This window comes from Elephas maximus, chromosome 3 (assembly GCF_024166365.1).
Source record: "Elephas maximus indicus isolate mEleMax1 chromosome 3, mEleMax1 primary haplotype, whole genome shotgun sequence".
NCBI classification, from domain to species: domain Eukaryota; kingdom Metazoa; phylum Chordata; class Mammalia; order Proboscidea; family Elephantidae; genus Elephas; species Elephas maximus.
Genome location: NC_064821.1, coordinates 183425341 through 183431340, shown reverse-complemented (window position 1 = coordinate 183431340; position 6000 = coordinate 183425341).

The window sequence follows — 6000 nt, the reverse complement described above, 5'->3', positions numbered from 1 at the left end:
TGAACAACTGCCAGGGGAGTCCTTCCCACCTGAGGGCCAGTTTTTCAGGAAAGACGACTTCTCACTCCTGGAGTAAGAGGAGTTGCCTAAACTGGGTACAGATCTCCACCACCATCTTCTGCACAAGAGACCTAAGCAGAATATAACTATGACGAATATGCTGCTTATGATGAACAGTTATGATTCCTATAACAGCTACAGCACCGCAGCCCAAAATGGTGCTAATTACTATGCTTACGGGGATGGACTCAGTGAGGAGTTAAGATTCCTATGGGCAAAAAGAGTGGACTAACTCAAGACATAAGTCACCTTCAGTGAGGACAACTACGGGAGTCTACAGAGACAGCTCATATGGCATATACTGATTTGGCATATACTGGTTTTACTATTTGAAGCTGCGAAATATCCAGTCTCCACCAGTCCTGTATACTGTTCAAAGTGGTTTTTTTTTTTTCTATAAATACTCCCTTTATAGTAAATCAAATTGCTTAAAATCTGAATGGATGCAATGGAAACTACTTTTTTGAAACATCAACTGGGCAGAAAGAAAAAGACATGTCAAAATCATGTTATTTCCTGTCTGTATATAATAAATAGGTCAACAAGGACAAAAGCTTTTATCAAAAAGGTTTAAACCAAAAATTACCTTTACTAAATGTTAACCCATTCTTTTAAGCCTTACCTTTGATTTTAAAGGTTTCCACTGAGTTTACTTATTTTGTGTAGTTCTTTTTCTCTTGCCAACATGTGTCAAAAGGAAAACCAACTAAAAGTGCAAATACTGTGGTAATCTTTTTTTAACACAAATCCTGAAATGTTCTTTAGTCCTAAGGAAAATCTCTTCATACTAAAACTTTTGAAATAAAAAACATACATATTGTTCTTTCTAATGTGCCATTGGCTCATGTTTTGGGATTCTTGCCCACCCAGACAGTTGGTCAATATTGGCCTCTTTTTTTCTTTCACTCTTTCCAGCATTGTTGATGTATAAAAACATGTCAAAATTGAAACTGACAGAAAAAGAAGAGGAGGTGATTATGGAAGTGACTGTGCAGTCTCAGGACAGGAAAACTGAGACTTCTGAAATGTATTCAAGTCTGTACATTGAAGACATATATGGGTGTGAAAGGTGGAGACAGGTTAGTGTTTATCTGTGATTTTTCAAGTTTTGGCATGGCATTTATACTATGCCATTTTATGTGTGGCTATTTCTAATTTATGGTGGAATTTTCCCCAAAAATTTTCAATCAAAATAACATAATATTCTCCATTTTCCTATGTCATGGCCACTGTAATCGTTAAGGTTGTGTCAACTTGGCTGGGCCATGATATTCTGTGGCTTGTCAGTTATGATGTAGTTTGTTAGTCATGTAACAGCATAATCACCTCCATAATGAGAAGTGCTATAATCATCTTCATGATGAGGTCTGCTATGAGTAATCAATCAGTTAAAAGGGATCTTCCTTGGGGTTGTGGCCTGCATCCAATATATGCAGACTTTCTGGCAAAGCTCACTGGCTCTTGCTCTGCTCTGGATCCTGCATTCAGCTCCGCAGCATCTCAACTACGGTTCTTGGGACTTGGGCCAGTAGCCTGAGGTCTTACCTCTTGATCTTGGATCCCTCCGCCTTCAGTCCATGAGCCAGCACCCTGCCCTCTGACCTGAGGATCTTGGGTTCATCAGCTCCTGCAGCTACGTGAATTGGGAGAAGCCTCCAGCCTGACACCTGACCCTTGCCAGCCTCTACAATCGTGTGAGCCATTTCCTTGAGATAAATCTCTCTCCCTATATATACATATATGCTTCACTGGTTTTGCTCCATTAAAAAACCCAGACTACGACACCCACTAATGGTGATTTAAACCAGCATCATGTGCGGCAAATTACCCTGTGCATATTAATAGACTTGGAATTTTTTAACAAATATGTAAACTGATTTTTTCAAATGCATATCCAGATGCCACATCAACAATTAATGTTTACTCATTGATTTTTTAAAATGAAAAGTTAAATTCCAAGCTCTCAGTAGATTTATCTACTTTTATGCCAGTGCCATACTTAACCACCATAGATTTTTATTAGAGTCTTCTTTTTTATCGAGTCTTTTATATTTCTCTTTGAATTAACCTACAGATACGTCTTAGAAACAAAGTGCTATTAAGGTATTAAAGAGGCTATATTTTAAAGTTCAATTTACAGAGATTTCACTTTTCAATTCTGACTCTTTGAAATGCATGTTTGTCTCCCCATTTATACAACGTTTGGGAGATTTCTTCACATCTTACAAGTTTATACATATACATACATATTTATCTATCTCTATATAAAGATATTAATAGAGATAAAACTTAACTCATTGCCAACAAGTTGATTCCAACTCATAGTGAGTAACCCTTTAGGACAGGTAGAACTGCCCCATACGGTTTCCAAGGAGTGCCTGGCGGATTCAAACTGCCAACCTTTTGTTTAGCAGCCAAGCTCTTAACCACTACACCACCAGGGTTTCCATTAATATAGATAGATATGTTGAATTTTAACAAATGTTCAAAGGACAAATGAGATTTCCACTGTAAGTAGTTAGGACCAAGTTTTCCAGTGAAGACATCTAAAATGTCTGGATAAAATAAGATCGACGTTCCTAAAAATAAAGAAATAAAATGTTCAAAAATTGTTGGACACAATCAGAATAATATGGAATTAGAGAAAGGAGTCAAGCATTTGCGATGAATTTTGCTAATCAAGGCTGATTCAGTTAAAAATGTACGAACGTTCAGATATAGGGGCAGAAGTTGGAGCCCAGGCTTCCCAAAAGTGGGAGCCATGCAAATATAACACAAGACTAACTCTAAGTTATCTGAATGGAAATCTCAAGCTCTGAATTTAAGGTTTCTGAGATTGTACAACTGACGTGGAAAAAAAAAAATCCTCTTTGGAAGAAGAAAAATCTTCAGTTAAGTTTTAAAGTAAAACATCTAACATGTTGAGAGTTGTTGATCCTTGACAACAAATATATGAAAAGTTGTTGTAATTTGTGTATGTTTAAAAGTGTTAACAAAAGAAAACCTAATGAATATATTTACCAGAGAACAATGCATCATCAGGCACAGTTAATCAACCAGCAGTCAACAGAAAGAGACACACAAACTATAAAACACCTACGATTACCATGTTCATGAAGATAAAAGGCAGAAACTGAAAATTGAAAAAAAAAAAAAAGACACTGTATATTGGAAAGAAATCAGCCAGAAATTCTGTACTGAAATGTGTAACTACAAAATTAGAAGGGGTAGGTGAGTTTAATACCATTTGATATACAGCAGAGAGATGATTTCATGAAATTAAAGATAGGTACGAGAAACCAATAAACACTCTGCAGAATGAAGCAGAGGTACAAAAGTTGGAAGACACTGTAGGGACAGAAACCAGAAGGGGATAAAAAGCTCATGGTAAGGAACAAGGAGGTTGGGTGAAGTGGGCAAACCCCTCTTCTGGCAATTTCCAGCTCTGTTTGTGAACCATCTACTCTGTGTAGAAAAAGTCTTTCTCCAAGTTGTTTCTGGAGTTTTTTTATTCAACACTTTTGATTGTACCTCTCACACTTTCTGTACATCTGATTCCAGGAGTTAACTCTCAATCCCTTGTACCATCTGGGGGTTGAGCCTCCTCCACTCTCGGGTAAAACCCCTTGTTCCTTTTACTGCCTTTCAGCTACACTAGCTTCTCTCCATCCTCATTACTGATGTTTGCCCACCTCCCAGTCATTTACCCCACTGATTAATGGCTTTGGAAGCTGCCTTATCCTTACCTTCTCTCCTAAATTCTACATCACTCAGTGTCTGCATGGATTTTTTTTCTACTACTTTGGCTTCTAGTTCCATTGACCTCATTGCTGGGGATTTTCTACTCTAAGCCACTCCAAATAACCAATTCCACGGACTTGTGCTCACCTAAAAGTGCTCTCTGCCTCTGAAATCAGTGACTTCAAAACATCCGTACACTTCCCTAGAGCTTGACTCACATCTATTTCTTGGTTGAATAAAATATAGTCATGTAATTCTTCCTTTTCTCCTTCTCAGTGTAGTCCTGGTTCTCCTTTCAGATACTATGAATATGATAATGTCATGTGTCCAGTGATTTTTTGAAATCAAGATACATTATCTCCCTGGAAGTCCATGAACAGCCCCCTGCTACTTACCAGTGAACTTTGTATAAAAGATAAAGACACCAAGTTTACTGTGAATGCTTTCTTCTTAAGGAATCTCTGTTCAACTTTTAAAAAGCACATTTTTTTTCTTTCTAAATTAAAGGGAAGTATATGGTAGAAAACTTAGGAAATGGAACATTTAAAATATTTTTGGTTATGAACTCAGCATTATTATAAATCGTATAAGCTTGGTCTGTATTTACAGAATGACATCATTCTGAAAACCTGTAGAACTAGTTTGACTGTATTATTTAATGAGCATATCCTAATCTTGAATACTGGCTTTAATCCCACAAGGACACTGTCCTTAACATGTATAGACAAAAAGCTGAAGGACCAGAAGGTACAGAAATGAGGGCATTTAGCCTACAAAGTATAAGACCTGGGGAACACATTTCACGGTACTTGACTATTTGAGTATTCCGTATGAAAAAGGGATTATATTTACTTTTTGTATGCCCAGGAGGCAGATGTACGACTTACGGGAAAGGTTTCTAGATAAGGAAGTCTGCTGTAAGAGCATACCATTTAAAGAATAAGAAGTCCTACCATGTTGAATCACTTTCTTTTAGAAAATAAATGACAGACATTTGACAAGATTCAGCCGTGATAAGCACTAAGGATGCCCCCACTACCTTCCTAGGATTCTCCTTCCAAAAAGCTTTTTTTTCTGATTCAGGCTGGATCCACATCCATCCAGTGGTCTAGAACTATTCTGGAATTGTGGTGCAGATGAGGGCTCCATAAAGTAACAAAGGGGGAAAAAAAAATTCTATTCCTGACAAAGATGTCTAGTAGTTACCTGCAAGACTTCTTTTATTCCACTTACCAGTTGTCTTAGTCATCTAGTGCTGTTATAACAGAAATACCACAAGTGGATGGCTTTAACAAAAAGAAATTTATTTTCTCACAGTCTAGTAGGCTAGAAGTCCAAATTCAGGGCATCAGCTCCAGGGGAAGGCTTTCTCTCTCTGTGGGCTCTAGAGAAAGGTCCATCTTGTCAATATTCTCCTGGACTAAGAGCTTCTTTGAACAGGAACCCCAGGTCCAAAGGACAGCTCTGCTCCCTGCGCTTCTTTCTTGGTGATAGCCTCCCTTTCCTTTTGTCTCTTGAGAGATATAAGGTGGTACAGGCCACACCCCAGGGAAACTCCCTGGATCAGGAATGCGACCTGGTAAAGGTGTTACAATCCCACCCTAATCTTCTTTAACATAAAATTACAACCACAAAATGAAGGACAGCCACAGAATATGGGGAATCAAGGACTATCCAAGTTAATACACACATTATAGGGGGCATAACTCAATTCATGACACCAGTCATCTGAAAATTCCATTTCTTCATTATCTTTTTAATTTCACCAATCCCACATTCAAAAAATGTCTGCCTGCCTGCTCTGTGACAGGCCCTGTTCTTTGTGCTAGTGATACAAGATAAACCTGATGTGTCATAAGTGATTAGTTCACCCATCCATCCTTTGCTTCTCTTGTTTGAGGGCCTTTTGTATGACACACACAGAGATCAGCAGAGAGAAACATGCATAAATAAAGAGCAGTTAGTATAATGACAGAAGCGTTAATGGGAGTGGTGGCCTTGCAGAAGAGTCTTGTACAATTAAAGAAACAGAGAAGGAAATGAATTCCAGACAGGTGAGGTAGAAATACACATGGTAAGCAGGAAAGCGATATAATTAAATGCTAAGTTTTAAAACCAATATTTTACTGGCAGCAACGAAGAAGTGGCTAAAGGATGAGATTATGGCAAGATAAACTTTCAGGAGGCTGTTGTAATGAT